This window comes from Lissotriton helveticus, chromosome 11 (genome assembly GCF_964261635.1).
Source record: "Lissotriton helveticus chromosome 11, aLisHel1.1, whole genome shotgun sequence".
Taxonomy (NCBI): Eukaryota; Metazoa; Chordata; class Amphibia; order Caudata; family Salamandridae; genus Lissotriton; species Lissotriton helveticus.
This window is the reverse complement of record NC_136072.1, coordinates 333,388,596-333,409,522: the sequence shown is the minus strand read 5'-3', so window position 1 is coordinate 333,409,522 and position 20,927 is coordinate 333,388,596. Positions and strand designations below refer to the sequence as shown.

Sequence of the window (20,927 nt, the reverse complement as noted above, 5' to 3'; positions counted from 1 at the left end):
TCTGAATACAGCAAACATTGTTTTGGAGTACACCCAGATCAGACTCATAGTGAAGAGTCTTTTCTTTATGTTTGATACCCAAGTTGAGTCACCTCTAACACCCATAGGGATGTATACACACCGCACGTGACGTGTTATGCACATTTTTTAAATCACATTCTTATTTTCTTTGGTATTAACACGTCAAGTTTTACCACTACTGATATCATCTCGATCATAGCCATCGAGCAGACCAGTCCGCTTTTCTATGTTTATGATTCACTGAGAGGAGCCGGGATTAGTCCGTCATCGGCTTTCAGTAAATAGGAAGTATAAGCGCACCGACACAGAAGGGACTAACTGAAAGGACGCTACATGTGATTTGAAGCTTGAGATGCGGCCGGCAACATACATTAATTAGTAAGTAGGAGCGCATATTTTTAACAGCATGCAGTTAATGTTAAACAGAGCACCGCGAGCCGGACACTGTAACCTTAACTTATTTCGGCGGTTGAGATATGCACAAACTTAATAATCAGCAAGACACGATCACACGCGGGCGCAGAGTCACTTTGAGCACGCACACCCCCATACAATCAATCCTAAAATAGTTCACAACTTAGATACACAGTCACACTATTGTTTTTTTTACTCTGTAGCATGTTATATCACCCATCAGTTTGATGCACCGGGTCACATCTTGTACACAAGATTGCTTGTGCCTCCCTCTTTGATTAAAAGTAACTAGCGGTTTCCCTCCAGTATACTGACCGAGGGCTCTCATTATTATTTTCAGACTGTCCCAGATAAATGCCTGTACGGCCGAATTGCATTGGGACCAATGAAATGAATGTTGGGATATGTAGTGCCGAAACTACAAACGAGATTAAATTAAGAATGCAAGATATTGTATAAAGAATAAATCAACGCCAGTGAACCATTGGGCTTGCGTTTTTTATTCTCATTTGGAGATCAAACGGAGTAACCTCATACTACTGAGGACATTAAACCAGTGCCCTGGGGACATACCCCACATCAGTGGAGATGCAGCCTATTTATACTTGACGCATCGGGTTCAGCAAGCGACACCAGACGGCACGGAACACCTTGATTATATTAAGGAATAAAAACATTTGGTTGTGCACGTACTAGCACCCAGTTTACAAGTTCCGAGACTGTAGAGAAGACATGACTTGGCCCCAGCCCTACCAGCCCGTCTGCAGTTTTCTGAGATCCTGTGCCAAAACTCAACTTGTCCTGCTGTGGTATATAAATAAATAATACCGGATCTAGGTTTTACTGGACATAGCAATAACAGATAGCTCAATAAATAAGAGTCAAGATTCGAGGTAGTAGGAGTTTGCAGGTTTAATACAGCATAAGGACAGGAACAGGACAACCTGCACGGGAACAGGATGGCAGGGCCCTGCAGGGGGGACAGGGAATGAGCTGGCAAGGCCCGACAGCTGCCGGGGCTGGATCTGGGATGAGCGCGCTAACATTTAATAACAGTACACAAGCATATATACTAAAACAGTTGCATTACAATGAATACAGTAGGCGGAGCAGTGGGTGTGGTCAATAGCAGTCGCGAAAGATAAGGGTGAAAGTAGGTGCAACAGGAGGCGTGTACATGGACATGTGATGTAAACGTAACAGAATATGTCATAAATGGGGCGGAAACATGGAGGGGGCTACCTAAGGAGCCGGGACCTCTAACCTAAATGGTGCGCGCAAACTGACAATGACTTGTTACTAGGAGAAGCTGGGGGCTATGAACTCTGTGCTAGGAGTAGAGACTGAAGTCTGGAGAGTCAGGGCGACATGTGCCTAAACAATATCTAGTATCTAATGTTTAGAGAACATGTTGATATAAACTAAGAGTCAGGAGGGGAGAGGCTAACAGACTCTAAGGCTGGTGCATGCATTATTCTATATGTAGTGCGTGTTGAAGAATATAAAATGACCATTAAATACAGTATTTCTCTTACATGGAGACGTAAAGGCTAGACGATGACTGAAACTATTGATGCGATTCAGTAGTTTTAGGAATGCAGAGAAGGAGGGCTGGACTGATAACTAGAATCATAACATACTCTTGGCAGACTCAGAGGCAGAGCCAGGCTGAACCGGGCACTGTGAGGCAGGAAGTAAGGGAAGGGTCGAGGATACAGGTGGGGGCTGTATCGCTCCTCAGCGAGGATTCAGGAGACAGGAGCTGAATCTGGTGTCCGGGCCCTTTTGAGGCCTAGAAACGGGGACTTTTCAATGAAATAACGTGCACACTGAGAAACGTGGCAACGTAACTTTACATAGGCCTAATATTCGTAGTATTCACGAGAACTGGAAACTGGCATACTAGAGATGGACACAGCTGTAATGGCGTCTTTAATCGATCATGGGGAATACATATGCATATTAATCATACACACATAACATAAGATGGGGAACACGTAGGGACACAGAACATGGCAAAATTTACTTTTCCACACTGCAGACAGCGACCTCCAAAACCCCTGGGAGGATTGACTGCCTTTAACAAAGACCGGACTCCGTCAGGACTCCCTGACGTCACCTGCACCATTTTCACGGAGACCCCCACCCCAACCGTGAGTGGCCAGGGCATGTGAAATGCTACCTAAAAAGGTACCCCTGCATCTGGCCGCCCCGGGCCCTGGAGAAGAAGACTTGAGGTGAATCTGCATCCCTGAGCCCCTCAACTTACCTGCCCAGCTTTTGGTTTCTTTCGCCCGGCCTCCTGGCCTGGGCCTGCAGCCTGGGAGCAGAAACGAAACCCCCCACTGACTAACATTGGGCGCTCGACTCTGTATTTGCACCCCGCACCTGGCCATAGCCTGAGCTGCTGCGGGTGTTGTGTTGTTTCTGCCCGCCCAGTGCTGGTTGAAACCCCCTGCGTGTGATCCCATCACCTGTGTTTACCTTCCTGTGGGCAGCGCAAGACAGGCACCCCCCTCCGTTAATAGGATAAAATTGGCACTATGCAACTAATTGCCCCAGTGCCGCTGGTGGTGCACTCTGTGTGCAGAACTTACCCTTGGGGAACCTTGATCCTACACCAAAAAAGGTACACTTAAAAAACATTTTACTTACCTGCAACTGCTAACTTTATTTCTCTATAGGAGTGCATGGTGTAGTTTTAATCTAAAAAAAATGCCTAAGTGTTGACTCTGATTTGTACTGTAACAAGAAGAGTAACTGAGTGCCTACCATTGAGTTGTCCTGCTTAGTGGTCTACTGCAGGGCCTAAACTGTTATTAGTTTGTTTTGCACAAAGTTGAAAAAGTAACTAAAACATAATCTAACAGTAATTACTAATGCTTTTGAACAGTTTATCAATGTTTTTCTCAACTGCAAAAGTAATCTAAATGTTCATATCACACCAGTTCTGACTGTGTTTTGAAAAGTAACATTGTAAGAAGTTTCTCTTACTAGCTATCATAATTCAAGAAAAATTCTGTAATTAATTGTTAACTTTGGAGTTAGCACAAAGTGTGGGTTTATTGTATTTTAATTACACGCAGACTGAAGATCACCGGAAAATAAAGCAGAGTCTTGGAGAGGATGAGAGGTAAAAGTATAGGATGCGTCCTCCCTTTTCACTTACCTCCACAACAAGGTATCCTACACTTGTGACAGTTCCTCCTAAGAATATTAGAGAATGGATGGTACATACGTAATGAAGCTATAGCTACATTATTTGGACATAACACAGTTTTGTTAGGTAGAGTTACCAACACTGTGGTATGTGTGAGAAGTTGGCCTGGTATATGCTGCTCACTAGTTCTAGTGATCACCTTGTACCATGCCAAGCAACCCTTATGATGATTGGTTGTAAGTCAACCTGATAGACCAGCTATCCTAGTGGTAGCATGGACAAAGCAGTCTTAGGCAAACTCTGTAAAGGCATGTGAAGCAAGCTGTTTTACCATACACAATCCCCTTGAATACTAAACGAAAGGACACCACACAGATATATATTGAAAATATATATATATATATATATATATATATATATATATATATATATATTCACTGAAAAAACCATAGGTTATAGACCATATATAGTTAGGAATTAGCATTTACAAAACCTTGAAAATTCACTGAAAAAACCATAGGTTATAGACCATATATAGTTAGGAATTAGCATTTAAAAAACCTTATTTTACTCACACAAAACCATTGAAATTCCATATATAGTTAGTTGCACTAACTATATATCGCGCACCTGCAATCCACTGCTGATGATGTCACATATTACATCATTCATGACATGGTCAGTGACATCACTGATGACATCACTGATGACATCTCAAATGACATCACTGATGACATCACTGATGACATCTCATTTGACATCAATGACCACATCACTGATGATATCATTCATGTGACAATACAATGCATCTCCTCACATTTTAATATAACCTCTGTTTCACCCAGTGTTAAATACAGAATATAATTTTTGAAACCATTGACACACCAATACTAGTTACTACATACGCACTCACTGATTCCTACGTCTACACACACCTTCACTCATTCACCCATACTATCATTCATACATACAATCACTCATCTTTACAACACTATCATATGCACTCATACACCTATACAGACACTCACAGTCTGCCACTCATCCATGGAGTTACTCACACACCTAGTCAGTCCTGTAAAGAATCAATGACACTTCCATTTTCTTGTCTATACAGTTAAACATAGAGCACCTTACATTTTCAAACATATACTAACACATACTAACCTTGTTATACAATCATTGATACAAGTACACATTGATCTGCACAGAGTCACACACCTCCCAGCCAGCCACACACACACTCAGTCTCCCATACAAATACTTGGACAATCAATCAGTAACCCATATAGTTAATCATATAGCTACTGATCAAAACATGCAGCAGTTTACAGAACAACAGACATAATGATGCACAAATTAAGACACTTTAGTCACTAACCCATGCACTCAGTGAGACACATTTAATCACTCACTCATGCATTCAGTCATGCACCTACTAAATCCTTTGTCCAGACACTTATACTTCCACTCATTCTTCAATATGTAAGACACATTTTAACTTTACAGAAACATACAGTCACTGGATGTTGTCATCAGTGATGTCATCAGTGATGTCATTTGAGATGTCATCAGTGATGTCATCAGTGATGTCACTGACCATGTCATGAATGATGTAATATGTGACATCATCAGCAGTGGATTGCAGGTGCGCGATATATAGTTAGTGCAACTAACTATATATGGAATTTCAATGGTTTTGTGTGAGTAAAATAAGGTTTTTTAAATGCTAATTCCTAACTATATATGGTCTATAACCTATGGTTTTTTCAGTGAATTTTCAAGGTTTTGTAAATGCTAATTCCTAACTATATATGGTCTATAACCTATGGTTTTTTCAGTGAATTTCAATGGTTTTTTAATAGCAAATATCATAAGCTGTCGAATGTCAAGTACGTGGTAAGTGAAAACATTTTCGTGTTTATGCACACTGATCTGCTTTGAATGGTGCCCCCCCCCCCTCATTTCTATTAGGAGTACTCTCTCTTTGCAGATAGTGAAAGGTAGTTAACGCAGGTCTTTGCCCCCATTGTAATCCGTCGTGCCTGCTTCTCTCTCCATTTGATTCATTGTTATCCAAGTATTTACTGTTTTAGAATTAGTTCTCTTTGGTTCATTCTCTATTTACAAACAAACACAGAGTCGCAATACTCTGTTTAGTCTTTGCAGATAACGAAAAATCGTGTAAAAAAAAAGAAAAGGAATCGAGCAAAATCAGTAGGCCACTAATGGGATCTCTTTTTGACCTCGCTAAAATAGAAACATTAGGAACAACCCCTCATGACAAATACAAAACTAGTGAGATGAACTGAACTCCACACAATGATGGCTGCAAAACAGCTCGGCTCCGCCACCCACCCCGCCCAAAATAACGATAAAGAACGGCTGCCATGATTGGTTGCGGAATGACCACGACGGAGCTACGAAATGGTGCTGCTCTCATGCTAACCCCAGCTTCAGTCTGAAACATCCAGAAACACTGTAGACTACCAATTCGATCAGTTCCGGTAGCGCCCCAATGTAACCCGGTAGAGAAGAACTAGCCCTCCCCTCTTTGACTGATGGTTCTTGTTGCCTGTCCCTTCTGTTGTCATTTAACAGAACTATTTAGCCTGCTGAAAGGGGTTGTGTTCCGACCGCTGGTTGGTGGAGACATTTTGACTATATTCTGTACCTGCGTTGTCGCGTAATGCGTCATATGACGCGCCGCGTTAGCGCATCCGGAAGTCATCCGGGGCGCGCAGCGCGTAACGTAAGCATAACAAGTCATGTGACTTGTTAATAAAACTTTTCATTGGTTCATTTTACTTTTCTTATTGGAATGATGAAAGGCTTGGTCATATGACCTAAAAATTACGCTTTTCATTACTTCCGAACATTATTTTTTCTTAAATATATGTTATAATGTTCCAGGCTAATGTACTTTCCCGGAAATTTTACAACTGTCCTGCAAGTAAAATATATTCTTTTTTCGAGAAAAAGAGCGTTTCTTCGTCCCATGACGGAGCCGTTGAACAAAAGAGGGTCGACCTGCTGTCTTAGTCGCCGATACGCCTGAATATGAGATTCTTATCGATCACTTTATGTTGCAGGAATAGAAAACACAACAGCCCTTGACCATTTATCTTTACTGCGTTCCTTCGTATTATACCTTTTACCCTTCATGTAATTGGTCTGCTTTATTTCACTTGCCTTTTAATGATTCTAAAACAGTGACTATTATTAAAAACTTTACCAATGTATATACTACTACCATGTTTTCTTTTAAAAACCTTTATTGTGAAAATTTCATTATACAAATACGAGCCTATAACCACGTGGGCCGGCCACGGAGCAAACTGTAATCGTATATGATGAATAGACATTTACACTGTAGAGGAACGTAACGGGCGGGCCATTAGGTTGCAAGAACTAAGGTGTCTAACAGTTACGGAATCGGTGGACGTACATTTTATAATTAAAATACGACAGGGCCAGTTACAATAAAATTATCTAGATATACATTTGCGGGCAAGTACCATGGGTGACGTTAATTCGAACTTTCAACAGTACAGTAATCAATAACACATCAGAACTTAATATCAATAGGGATGTCGAAATATTCAATCAATTCTCGTCCCCGCCCGCCATGTGCTTCAAAACTGCATACGTATCTCGTGATTTCAAGGTTCTGCAACCAGTACACAACAAGGAGTTACGAGTCCCATTTATTCTGGCGCCATTTTGGGCGAGGACGGGCAGGTCCAGGATATAGTCAAAATGTCTCTACCAACCATCGACTATGATGATGTTCATATGCTGTATTTATTAGAGTAACACTCAGATGTCCACATGAAATAAATTTGCCACAATCTAAACATGTCATTTTAATCTTTCCAAAGTTCTTCTAAATATTTGGGACCGTTTCCCTTGCCTCTGAAGCTCTCAGTGCCACTTCTTTGATGAATGTACTAGCAGGTCAGGGGTTCTCCTCCAAATCTCTCTTTTATGCAGCACTATAATTAATTGGTGCCACCTCTCCATATGACGATGCATGGTATAGTTACCACAACTATATTTTTTTTCGGTTCCTCTAGAGAGTTCATCGTGGCAGATGAAGCGTGTAACGTACCGGGCATTTACCTTTTTTTGCATGTACAGGAAAGGAAAAAAAAATCGAGCGTCCGAGTTCTAAGGTGTCCCAGGGCCATTTTAGTGGACCAGGCCCAAATCCAAAGAACAGGCCGCCATTTTGAGAGTCCTGTTGCAGCCGCCTGTCGCTGTAGCATCAAGAGCAGCCGAAACTCAGCTGAATGGCAACTGAAACGGTAAAGGGGCGCCCCACTACAGCAGACGAGCCAGGCCCAAATCCAAAGAACTGCTATCTCACAGGCTAATGGGGCGACCCACGCCGAGTTTCAGCATTGTAGGATGACCACACCAGTACAGCAACTTGCTAGACATCACCTCGGTGCCATCCGGATCTCGGCGCCCCACTGCAGATGAAGTGCCTCTCAACTATGAAACCACCACGGTGACATCCGGATCTTGGCGCGTTGTGCTGCCTTCGGCCTATTCGCACATCGGTCCGCTACTGACGCCATCTCACAGGCTAATGGGGCGACCCACGCCGAGTTTCAGCATTGTAGGATGACCACACCAGTACAGCAACTTGCTAGACATCACCTCGGTGCCATCCGGATCTCGGCGCCCCACTGCAGATGAAGTGCCTCTCAACTATGAAACCACCACGGTGACATCCGGATCTTGGCGCGTTGTGCTGCCTTCGGCCTATTCGCACATCGGTCCGCTACTGACGCCATCTCACAGGCTAATGGGGCGACCCACGCCGAGTTTCAGCATTGTAGGATGACCACACCAGTACAGCAACTTGCTAGACATCACCTCGGTGCCATCCGGATCTCGGCGCCCCACTGCAGATGAAGTGCCTCTCAACTATGAAACCACCACGGTGACATCCGGATCTTGGCGCGTTGTGCTGCCTTCGGCCTATTCGCACATCGGTCCGCTACTGACGCCATCTCACAGGCTAATGGGGTGACCCACGCCGAGTTTCAGCATTGTAGGATGACCACACCAACTTGCTAGACATCACCTCAGTGCCATCCGAATCTTGGCATCTCAACGCCTAGTGGTATCTTCCATACAAAAAATATTGTTACGCTGCCTTTGGCCCCATTCGCACATCAGTCCGCAACTTAGACATCACCTCGGTGCCATCCGGATCTTGGCATCTCAGCGCCTTGTGGTGTCAGTCAGAAAATATTGTTGTGCTGCCTTCGGCCTATTCGCACATCGGTCCGCTACTGACGCCATCTCACAGGCCAACGGGGCGCCCCACGCCGACTTTCAGCATTGTAGGATGGCCACACCAGTGCGGCAACTTGCTACACACCACCTCGGTGCCATCCGGATCTTGGCATCTCAGCGCCTTGTGGTCTCTTCTACACCGGAAATATAGTAGAAAATATTGTTGCGCTGCCTTTGGCCCCATTCACACATCAGTCCGCTACTGACACCATCTCACAGGCCAACGGGGCGCCCCATGCCGACTTTCAACATTGTAGGATGGCCACAGAAGTGCGACAACTTACTAGACACCACCTCGGTGCCATCCGGATCTTGGCGCGTTGTGCTGCCTTCGGCCTATTCGCACATCGGTCCGCTACTGACGCAAACTCACAGGCCAACGGGGCGCCCCACGCCGACTTTCAGCATTGTAGGATGGCCACACCAGTGCGGCAACTTCCTACACACCACCTCGGTGCCATCCGGATCTTGGCGCGTAGTGAAGCTGCAGCAGCTGCAAATAAGCTTCAGACAGTGTTACAACCGCTGCTCAGAACTCTCAACTATGACACCACCTCGATGCCATCCGGATCTTGGCGCGTTGTATTGCCTTCGGCCTATTCGCACATCGGTCCGCTACTGACGCCGCCTCACGTGCCAACGTATTTTCTCCGCATTTTATACCCTATGCCGCATAACAGGTCATGTGACTTGTTTATAAAACTTTTCATTGGTTCATTTTACTTTTGGTTTCCTAATGATGGAAGGCTTGATCATATGACCTAAAAACAACACTTTTCATTGGATGAAAACTTTTTTTTCCCCCCAAACGATGAAAGCCCCACCTTGTTTCTGGATGTTTCAGACTGAAGCTGGCGTCACCATGAGAGCACCACCATCTCGTAGCTCCGTCGTGGTCATTCCGCGAGCAATCATGGCAGCCGCTCCCCACCAGAAGCCTGCAGGAGTCGGGGCCCCCAAAACTTTTGATGAATTCTCAAGGCGGAGGGGACGCTTTCGAGAATGGGGTCCAAGACCTAGCAGACAAGCGTCCGATTTCCAAGGTGTCCCAGGGCCATTTCAGTGGACCAGGCCCAAAAAGGAAAGAGCCTGCCGCCATTTTGAGAGTCCTGTGGCAGCCGCCTATCGCTGCACCGCAAGAGTGGGCGCAACTCAGCTGAATGGCGGATTTTGACACAGTGGACCAAAAGCGGACGGAATAGCAACTGAAACGGTAAAGGGGCGCCCCACTACAACAGACGAGACTCCACCTGGAGAGGCCCGTTCACGCCGCCTCCCCCGGGGCGCTCCACGCCGTTATTCGGAGCAGCATTGTAGGATACCAAAACCAGTGCGGCAACTTACTGGACATCACCTTGGTGCCATCGTTCTGCTGCCTTGGAACTATTCGCACAACAGTTTGCTACTGATGACCCACCCCCCGCGACGCCCCACGCCGTTATTTGCTGGGTGGCAACTTACTAGACATCACTTTTGTGTCATCTAGATTTCGGCGCGTTCTGCTGCCTTGGAACTATTCGCACAACAGTTTGCTACTGATCACCCACCCCCCGCGACGCCCCACGCCGGAAATCTGGACGTTGTGCTGCGTTGGGACTATTCGCACAGCCGACCGCTACTTCGTTGTTTTTCTCTAAAAATGTTTATATGTTATTACTATTTTTGTTTTCTTGTATATATTTATAAATTATTAAAGTTTTATAATCTTACTACTTTGTCGGAGTGCTATATATTTTTAATGTGACACATAATTGTAAAAACTTTGATGTACAAAGAGTCATCCCTGGAATCTTCCGCTTCACGCTCGGTCCCCTCCCCAATCACAATACAGAATGGTTTTCAGATAATAGCAACGCTTCTGCTGTGACGGATCTCATCGAGTGTGGGCCTTGATCTACTATAACTCCTTTGAAGACGGGTGATTCTTTACAGCTGTGGCCATAAACTACATCTGCAGGGCTAGCTGATAGCCTAGGACCGGCCTGGACAATCGGACACAGAGGAAAAGGAGTGTCAGAGGGTGCGGTAGTGAATAGGGCGAAAGGGAGGTGTCGGGCGGGCACAGGGTGTGATTCTCAGGGAAGAACAGCGCAGATGGGGGGAGGTTTATTACCCATGCATAAAACAGAGAGCGGGGGTCACCACTGCCTGGGGGAGATGCTTGCGAGGGTGGGGAGCCATGCTAAGGATCGACAGCGTTCACAGAGTGGATCTGGTCAAGGCATCTAAAATGGCTGCCGTGCACGACAAAAGTGTGGCATTTGAAAAAAGACAAGATGGCGCACACAATGTTTTTCAACAATTCCTGATTTCCTTCGAATCGAACGTTAACAGACGTTGGGGCATATTACCAAAGTTAAGCGATATTTATCCCTAACGATGCATTGCAAAGATTTTTTTACCGTCAGAAATTATCGCAGATAAACCTTGCTATTATCAAGGTTTATCGCAAATACGATAAAAAACGAGCGCAATGCATTAATGTCGCTGAAAACTCCGCGATATTCATGCATTACCGAGCTAATGCTCTTAGCCATGTTATCCACCTCCCATTGGATAACATGGCTAAGAACTGCTCAGGGCAGCTGTTACTTTTTGGAGATATTCGCGCTTATCTCGAATATTTCCAAAAGTTGATAATAGGAGATAGCGATGTTAGCGACTGTTTCCAGTCGCTAACATCTTGGCATGCCCACTTTGCATGTCATTAGTGATAAATATCACTCACATGCAAAGTGGGACCCAAGATGGTCGCTATCTCCTACTAGCCGTCGCTAACTGGTGTTAGCAACAGCTAGGTAATACAGATATAATTTTATCTCCGCGAAGCGGAGCGCTGTTACAGATATATATCTTGTTTTTGAACGTTAATTTCTCAAAATGCACTGAAGCACATATATTGAGACCTAGCAAAGGCACATCGGGCTACCAGTCCCTAATATTTTACCAAGTTTCGTGCAAATCCATTCAGCCGTTCGATTATTATTATTTTTTTTTTTTTTGCCCCGCGGGGCCCTTTTAAAACCTCCACATCAAACTTAGGGGGTCAGCGAGGATCTACTATGCCCCCTTATGGTCATTTGCCCCTTCGCTTTGGCCTCCTCTTGTCTCTCGATCCTACCGAGAGACAAGATGGCGGCCGCTACGGACTGTTTGGAATGTTTACAGACACCGGAGAACCAATCAGCTTCGCTTCACAAAGCTCCGTTGCGCGAAAAGTACGCGTAGCGGAGCGCTGTTACAGATATATATCTTTTTTTGAACGTTAATTTCTCAAAATCCACTGAAGCACATATATTGAGACCTAGCAAAGGCACATCGGGCTACCAGTCCCTACAATTTTGCCAAGTTTCGTGCAAATCCATTCAGCCGTTCGATTATTAATATTATTTTTTTTTTTTGCCCCGCGGGGCCCTTTTAAAACCTCCACATCAAACCTAGGGGGTCAGCGAGGATCTACTATGCCCCCTTATAGTTATTTCCCCCTTTGTTTTGACCTCCTCTTGTCTCTCGATCCTACCGAGAGACAAGATGGCGGCCGCTACGGACTGTTTGGAATGTTGACAGACGCCGGAGAACCAATCAGCTTCGCTTCACAAAGCTCCGTTGCGCGAAAAGTCCGCGAACCAGAGCGCTAACCGGTCCGCTGTTACAGATATATATCTTTTTTTAAACGTTAATTTCTCAAAATCCACTGGAGCACATATATTGAGACCTACAAAAGGCACATCGGGCTACCAGTCCCTACAATTTTGCCAAGTTTCGTGCAAATCCATTCAGCCGTTCGGGCTAAAAGTGAGGCCAACCGCCCTATGGAAAACTCAATGTTAAAAACACGTTTTGGGACCCCCCTTTTTTCTCGGCCCCCACTGGACGAACCCCCCCCAAATTTTCAAGGGCTGCTCAGAAACAAAATGTGCCATTTTCCTGAAAATTTCAGCCGATTCCGTCCACAAACGCCAAAGTTATTAGACATAGAATTTTCAAAAAACCCATAGAGAAAAAATCCTAACTATATATACCTACTGGCGACCGCCAGTAGGTAATATATATATATATATATATATATATATATATATATATATATTACTACAAATATCCTCTATACTCTTTATGAGCACAGAAGCAAATGCGTTAAAACAAAACACAGTTTAAATACACAAAAGTTGCACAATATGGATGAGCCCTAGGGGCCACCTAAACCATATACTAAAATAGTGGTATAAGAACCACCATTGGGAAAGGAAAGAGGCCTAGGGCCTGGGGAATCGCTGGAGCTGTTCGGGACTAACAGTGATGAAGTCGGGAAAGGCCCGCGGGACTCGGGTGCAGCGCTTAAAGCGCACGCATGCACCAATGCAATGTCAATGGTGCGTAAAAGTTACAAAGTTAGTGTTTAAGGAACCTTCCGATGGACCTACAAGGACAAAACTTTAGACCTAGGCACTAGAGGTGTGTACCAGTGTGGGAACACCGGCGTTGCTGAGTTACCTCACCCACAGGAAGCGGGTGCACAGGTGCGAAGTCGTGTCGGGTTTCGTCACGCAGGTCGATGGTGCCTGGAGATGAAGATGCTGCAGGCGGGTCGTCGAGGAGAGTTCCGGTGGATCCAAGGGTGGATCTGAAGAGGTGAAGACCTGAAAGCAGAGGGGACAATGTTCAAAGTCACTAGCCAGTGACTACCGTGGAACCAGGATGGAACCAGGCAATGTCGGGTGCAAACAGGTGAAGAAGTGAAGATTGTCTCTGCAGCCACGTGGACACGAAGAGGTCAAGGACGTCCAGGCGTTGGTCACGAGCTGTCCCACGAAGGCTCAAGCTGTTGGCGGTGTCGGCTTCTTGATCGGAGCAAACAGGCCTTGGCTAATGCAAGCCACGCAGGAATCGATGCAAGCTTCTCACTCGGACCAGCAAGGTCAGAGCGGGTGCTCCTTTTCAGGGGAGCAAGGGCCAGTCTGGAGCAACCAGACCAGCGGTGGTGTTCGTAGTTTTCGTCGCCAAGCTGGCCGCTAGCCACGTGGCAAGTGGCCGGGATGGCGCGTCGAGTGGCAAAGTGCAAAAGGGCCCCACGCAGATCGTGGAGATGCTGGGGGGCTGATCTTCGATGCAAATGCTGCTCGGTGTTGGGGCTTCTCAAACCCCAAAGCACAGCGTCGAGGGTGCCTCGGGTGCTGCGCAGTCAGCTTCTCGGGGTCTTCCAAGATGTCCGGTCCCACGTCTCTCGGTGCCTCCACGGGTCTCTTCTTTTCAGGGACTGTGGATCGGGCTCTGAGATGTCTGGGAGTCTGGGTCTTGTCAGGCTCTGGGCTCGGGCTCCGGCGGGAGGCGGCAGCAAAGCAGACGTCGAGTTGCTGGTTGGTGCCTGTATTCACAGGATGGTCACTCCTTGGCCACAAGGGAGATTCTCTTCAGTCTTCTGTGCAGAAGAATGTCGAAGTCCAGTTTTTTTTCTTAGTTTCAAGTCGAGTTCAGGATGATCTGAAGTCCTGGGACACAGCTCCTACTCTTATTCCAAATCTAGGGGCCGGATCACCTGCTAGGTCCCTCCTCTGGGTGGGACCAGGAAGGGGGGCGGTTACACCCCCTTTCCTTTGTTCAGCTTCGCGCCAAGACTGGGGCTGGAGAGCCCCAGCACCGGTTTGAACTGGCAAATGCACAGGGACACCTTGTGTGCCCCAGGCATGTCTGATTCTATTCAGCCCTGTCCTACCCAATACACAAAATCCTGTCTGGGGTGGTGCTAGCACCTCCCAAGGCAGGAAACCCTTTGTCCAAGCCTCCCTCGCTGGAAGGACTCCCAGCAGCAGGAGGTCAGACTTGTGTCTGTGGTGGCAGCATCCATTTTGTGATGCTAAGGCTCACGTTTAACTTTAACCGGGGTTCAGGTTAGGTACATGTCGTGTCCCTCTAGAAGGGTGGAATGCTACCCCTGTCGCCAGAACTGGCGAGGGGGTAGTATTCCAATTCGTATGACACCTTACTCGACATGTTTTGATAAAGCCAAACCAAAGATAGCATTTAACCGCGAGGTTCATAATGCACTTAAGAGTATATGGTATGGCAGTATCATGAAACCGCTAAAGAACTTGGTTCCGAAAGCTGCAGACAGGCTCAGCTCATGCCAGAGCACCATCTCACATATTTCCAAGCACTCTGCCTCCAGGATTGATGAGGCCTTCCATAGGAGTGGCTGATAGGAACATATGTGTCCATTTTAGGTTAGATATAGGCATACTATACCTAAGTAAGGGGTGGTTACACTGACTTACCCCAGCTGAGTGATCAGCCAGTTGTGTCAAATATGGAGGCCAGGCCAGGGGTGGCACAATACGTGCTGCAGCCCCTGGTAGGCCTTGGAAGCACCTATGCTCTGGGTACCTGGGGTACACTGTTACAGGGGCCAATAAGGTGAACCAGTTCCAATTTCGTAATGCACCTAATGTGCATTGGCATTAATTTAGAGAGAGAACAGCAGGCTGTGGGTCTGATTAGCAGGCCCACAGCCACATTAAGTCATAAACCAGTGAAGCAAAAAGCCAAAATTTGGGGTGACCATAGGATAGCCGACCCTACTCTCCTTCAGTATGTCCAAACAATGTAGTTGCAGCTTCATTGCATGCGTTTCATTGTGGGAGGGCTGGGCCGATATACAAATGTGTAGGCTGGGTATGCTTCTGAATGTTGATGTTTAGTTGAAAAATTGCATAAAGAAATGAAAGTATTGGTAAGGATGGCAGCTGATGGACAACTCTATCAGTCTGTATTATATATTGAAAAGGGGTTGGTCTTGTTTCCTTCCACAGGGTCTTTCTTCAGGATGGTGCCACTCGGAGTCTCAAAGAAATAAAACTGCGCTAAGTAAATAGTTGGAAATGAGCCTTTCCTTTCTTTTATCTTTCACCACACCCGTATTTCTGCGTTCACGGTCGGGGTAGAGATTTTGAGAAAGGTTAGTACCTGTGTATAAGGTAAGCATGCCCCTAGTTGGTTTAGGGGGTTCTTTGATGCTTGATTGCTCTTGTTCCTTCAGGCCTCTGGTCTCCTCTCTTTCCTTTTGCCATGTCACAGTACTTAGGATTCGTACCAGTTTCACCTCACCTGGATCACAGGATATTTCCCGAATGGTCCGTCACAGTTTTATTTATTTATTTAATACGATTTCATATAGCGCAAACATTACCCAAAGGTGTCAGAGCGCTTTACAAAAGAACCAGTGGCGATACATAAGGACTTTGGATTACATGAGTTACATAAGCGATACAAACAGAAAAAAATTGCAAATATACAAGTTGTAAAGTCACTCAAGGAAGAGGTATAAACAGATAAACTCTAAAATCACATAGGAATGGTAGTAAGAACAAAGGTCTACTATATTTACTAGTGGTTAGAGTTCTATATATACAAATAGTAAATTCACACAGGATAACATTTTAACAGCGATAAAGCTTGGACAATATATATATATTTTTTCCCAGGCAGTACAGCAAAAAGAGAAAAACGATCAAGGGTCATCAGGAGGAGTAGGGAGGGAAGAGGGAACGGAAAAAAGATCAAACAAAATGGCGGGTCCGTGTCATGGGTATAGATGGAGACAATCTCCAAAAATGACGGGATGCACAAGTCACCAAAGTAAAGAATCAAGAAGAGGAACTCAGAGAGCAGGATTCCATTGTGTAGAGTCAGAGTGGGGGGATGCAGCCACAAAATCAAAGGCGAACGGAAAGTTGTAAGATGTATGCACAGGCCCTGGACCACGGGGGCATCGGTGTCTAGGATCCGCAAGAAAGAAGGTCGGGGAAGTCAGCATTGGAGTTAGGGAGTAGTCTTGGCGAAAAGGGAGGCAGCAGCGAGGTTGAGGGGAGGTGGCGCCTCCCAGGCTCAGAATGGTATTGAAAAGCCCGGGAGCGTCGCACCGCAGCGCTTTTACGAATAGAAGTTCTGGTGTGCAGGTAAAATATCGGGACACTAGCACCTCTCAACCAGTGCAGGACAACACCAAAATCAGTGTGACCCCGAACACAATCCTACATCGTGACCTCTCCCCCTCTCCTCCCACAAACAATAATACACCCTCCCCTCCAACCAACACCCGCTACGCCGTAGCTCACCTTAGTTGTGGCAGCTCTTCAGTGTCCTCAAGAAACCTCCACCACTTCTCACCCAAGGATTCAGGGGAACTTTTTACAGGGGATAGCTAGATAAAAAGTCTGCATTTAACTGCTCATGCCATAGATGCCATCTGGCCATGCCACTGCTGCATCGTTACGTGAAACGCCATCGGCAACGCGTTCCCTGCATTACCTTCTCCAACTCAACCTCTGAAGTCTTTCACAGAAGATCACAGCATGAAGGCTGCCTGTGGAGCCAGTTTCCGACCCAGATTCAGCACACCGAAATTCGGCCCTTTCTAGTTCAAGTTCCGAAATTTGTATAGCGCACTACTCACCCAGAGGGTCTCAAGGCGCTTGAGGGAGGATGGGTGATTTACTTATCGAATAGCAAGGTTTTTAGCTGCTTTCTGAAGGAGAGGTGGTTCTGTGTGAGGCGGAGGTGGGTGGGGAGGGAATTCCAGGTTTTGGCCGCTAAGCAGGAGAAGGACCTTCCCCCCCCCCCCATGGTGGATCTGTGGATGCGCGGAATCGCGGCGAGCGCTTGATTGGACGATCGTAGTCGGTGGGTGGGTGTGTAGAAGGACAGTCGTGTGTTGAGGCATTCTGGTCCTAGGTCGTGGAGGGCTTTGTGTGCATGGGTGAGGAGACGGAACGTTATTCTCTTGTTGACGGGGAGCCAGTGGAGGTCTTTCAGGTGAACGGAAATGTGAGCTTGACGGGGGATGTCCAGAATGAGTCTAGCTGAGGCGTTTTGGATGCGTTGGAGTTTTTTCTGTAGTTTGGCGGTGGTTCCGGCGTAAAGGGTGTTTCCGTAATCCAGTCGGCTTGTGACCAGTGCGTGGGTGACTGTCTTTCTTGTTTCGGTGGGGATCCTGCGGAAGATTTTTTTTGAGCATGCGTAGGATGTTGAAGCATGAGGATGAGACGGCGTTGACTTGTCTGGTCATCGAGAGAGAGGAGTTTAGGATGAAGCCCAGGTTACGTGCGTGATCTGTGGGTATGGGTGCTGTACCCAGGGCTGGTGGCCACCATGAGTCGTCCCAGGCAGAGGGGGATGATCCTAAGATGAGGACTTCCGTTTTGTCCGAGTTTAGTTTTAAACGGCTGTTCTTCATCCATTCAGCTACTTCTTTCATTCCTTCGTGTAGGTTGGTTTTGGCGGTGTTTGGGTCTTTGGTGAGGGAGAGGATCAGCTGGGTGTCGTCTGCGTAGGAGATGATGTTAAGGTTGTGTTGTCGAGCGATGGATGCGAGGGGACTCATGTAAACGTTGAAGAGGGTGGGACTGAGTGATGATCCTTTTGGTACGCCGCAGATTACTTTGGTGGCCTCTGATTTGAATGGGGGGAGGCGGACTCTCTGTGTTCTTCCGGCGAGGAACGAGATGATCCAGTCCAGAGCTTTTCCATGTATTCCGACGTTGCTGAGGCGTTGTATGAGGGTGCTATGACAGACTGTGTCGAAGGCGGCGGAGAGGTCAAGTAAGATGAGGGCAGCTGTTTCACCGTTGTCCAGTAGCGTACGGATGTCGTCTGTGGCTGCGATAAGGGCTGTTTCGGTGCTGTTTCGCTCGGAAGCCAGACTGTGAGGGGTCGAGGGATTTGTTGGATTCAAGGAAGGCGGCGAGCTGATTGTTGACGGCTTTCTCAATGACTTTGGCAGGGAATGGGAGGAGCGAAATGGGGCGGTAGTTCTTTAGTTCAGAGGGATCTGCTGTGGGTTTCTTCAGAAGGGCGCTGAGTTCGGCATGTTTCCAGTTTTCCGGGAAGGTGGCGGAGTTGAAGGAACAGTTGATGACATCGCGGAGATGGGGTGCGATGATGGAGTCTGCTTTGTTGAAAATGTGGTGGGGGAATGGGTCGGTTGGCGATCCAGAGTGGATGGAGTTCATCAGGCGGATGGTGTCCTCGGTAGTGATTGGGTTCCAGGTGCAAAGATTTTTAGAGTGCTGTTTTGGTTCGGAGTTGGGTGGGGTGGACTGGTCTTCGGAATGGTTTTCAAAGCTGTTATGTATGTCAGCGATTTTGTTGTGGAAGAATGAGGATAAAGAGTCGCAGAGGTCTTGGGAGGGGGTGATGTCGTTGGTGCCGGCGGTGGGGTTGGTAAATTCTTTTACGATGTTGAAAAGTTCCTTGCTGTTTTGGGCGTTGTTGTCTAGTCGGTCTTTGAATGCTGATTTCTTGGTGGATCGGATCAGTTGGTGGTGTTTGCGGGTGGCGTTCTTGAGGGTGGCCAGGTTGTCAGTGGTTGGGTTTTTTCTCCAGGCTTTCTCGAGGGTGCGGCATAACTTCTTGGATTTCTTAAGGTCATCGTTGAACCAGGGGGCTTTTTTGGTGCTTCGCTTGATTTGATGGTTTTTCAGGGGTGCTAGTTCGTTAGCGCTGAGGGTGATCCATTGTGTGAGGTTAGTGGCTGCTTGGTTTGGGTCCGATGATTTGGCAGGAGGGTTTAGGTGAAGTGAAGTGAAGAGTTGGGCGGTGGGCATCGGGTGCTAACTTAATCTTTCAGATTATCGTTTGTTGAAAATGTATCTTTGTAAAACTGTTTTTGACAGGTTCCCCTGTGTTTTTCTTCCCATGTCTTGTTCCAACAGGCACTGTGGTTAATACCAGGCAATTCAATTCTTGTAGTCCTGATGATGATCCCTATAATTAATAAGCTTAGGATTGAAACATCGTCGACATACTAAATAGTGCCACTGGTTTCCATTACGTATGCTTAATGTGGTCACTATAATGGTTAGCTTGTTTCATTGTACAATTAGCTCAAGCTTCCAATGCTCCCGTTTTTGCCTGTTATTCTTTATGTTTCATGTTTAATGTTTTTTCGCTCTTTTGACTCGCATATCGGGTGCAGGATTGCGTCCCGTTGTATTTTTCTTTCTTCCACTATCAAACTAGTTTTGTTCTCATTTGCACATTAAATCCTTTGTCCGGCTGGACATCGAAAGTTTATAGTACCCATTCAGGTCTATATCGTATTTGTTGTTGTTTTGTACTTGCCTCCTAAGGACCATTGTTCTATAAAATAACTGACACACAGGGGTCCTTAGTTACTTTTCGGGTTCGTTCCCTTGTTTGTTTAAAATAAACCTTCTTCCCTCTCAGCCCCCTCCCATTTTCTTCCCTTTACACAGCCCTCTCCCATTTTCTTCCCTTTACACAGCCCTGTTTCCTCCCCCATTTCCCATACCTGAATTTTCCCTTTGTCACCCTCTAATGTACTGCGCCTTCATTCAGTAACTCGGTCCTGATGATGATCCTCAATCACTAGGATCGAAACACCGTCGACATACCAGCGCAACTTCCGGCGCCTTTTCTCTATGGTTCACTAAAAATTTTGTAAATCTGTCAAATTGATGTGAATAATTAACTGTGAACCACACATTCTTTGTATTTAATTTTTGTCACTTATCTACTCTGCATCACCGCTGTGTTTTTTCACTTGGCACCTGCGCCGTCCACCCTAGAGTGTCACAAGCACTTTTGTGCACTAAGTTTTCGGGTTACTTACGCAACAATTGTTTCCAGTGCTGATACAACTGTTTCCAGTTTTCACACCCTTGTCTTTGTTTTGCCAAGGCCCTGTATTCCTTTAAATATATGATGCCTTTGGCACAGTTAAAATCCCCTTTGAGTCTCCCGACGTTCCTTTCTTGCAATATTTTGTGCATGCTCAATAACTAGTCTTCTCAATAATACTGGTTGAGATATTGTTCCTTGTCTATACTTCCTCACCAAGATCCCAACTTGGTCTATGGGTTTACTCCTGTGGTATATACTTCATCCAATTAGTAAGGCAATGTTTCTATGGCCAATTTTATTGCTAAGGCCTGCTTATATACACAATGGGTGGTTCCTCCCCTTATATGTACTGCTCTCTTGACTACTAATAAACGTCTTTTAAAATTTTTTT

The 20,927-nt window shown here is 46.1% G+C and overlaps 1 long non-coding RNA gene across 1 annotated transcript in view; it reads left to right on the top strand.

The window, feature by feature from the left end:
- Nucleotides 1–304: 304 nt before the first annotated feature.
- Nucleotides 305–20,927, top strand: part of LOC144791074 (uncharacterized) — a 354,686-nt gene continuing 334,063 nt past the window's right edge. Inside the window, exon 1 of the long non-coding RNA XR_013602292.1 lies at nucleotides 305–399. This is a non-coding gene — a long non-coding RNA (uncharacterized LOC144791074). The remainder of the gene's footprint in view (nucleotides 400–20,927) is intronic.